The sequence below is a fragment of the Chaetura pelagica genome, unplaced genomic scaffold, assembly GCF_000747805.2.
Source record: "Chaetura pelagica isolate M959 unplaced genomic scaffold, ChaPel_1.0 scaffold69, whole genome shotgun sequence".
Taxonomy (NCBI): domain Eukaryota; kingdom Metazoa; phylum Chordata; class Aves; order Apodiformes; family Apodidae; genus Chaetura; species Chaetura pelagica.
The window spans coordinates 1-386 of NW_009970724.1; positions in this window are offsets into that span (position 1 = coordinate 1).

Genomic DNA, 386 nt, shown 5'->3' on the forward strand with positions numbered 1-386 from the left:
CGCCGCGGGGTGCGTGGGCATCGCTGCCCTTCAGTGTGCGGTTCTTGAGCCTTGCGGTGCACAACAGCCTGAATGGGAAATCAGACACGGCACGGGGTTCCTCCCCCGCGGGCTTCATCGCGTATCCCTGCCTCCCAAGGCTTCACCCTCATCTCCATCCATCCCGGCTAACACCCCCCTCCGCCGCTGCCGGCCCCCCGAGCGAGATACCGTATCCAGCCGCATCCTAACAAACGCGGGGGGCAACATCTCCTCCCCAGCGAGCGCGGGGAGCCCTGCCCGGCTCCTGCCAGCCCGCCTGCCCGGGCTGGCGCTGCGGGGCCGTGCGGGCCGGGGGAACGCGGCGCCTTTGCGGCAGGGGGCGGCACGGGGGGACGCGCCCCCGC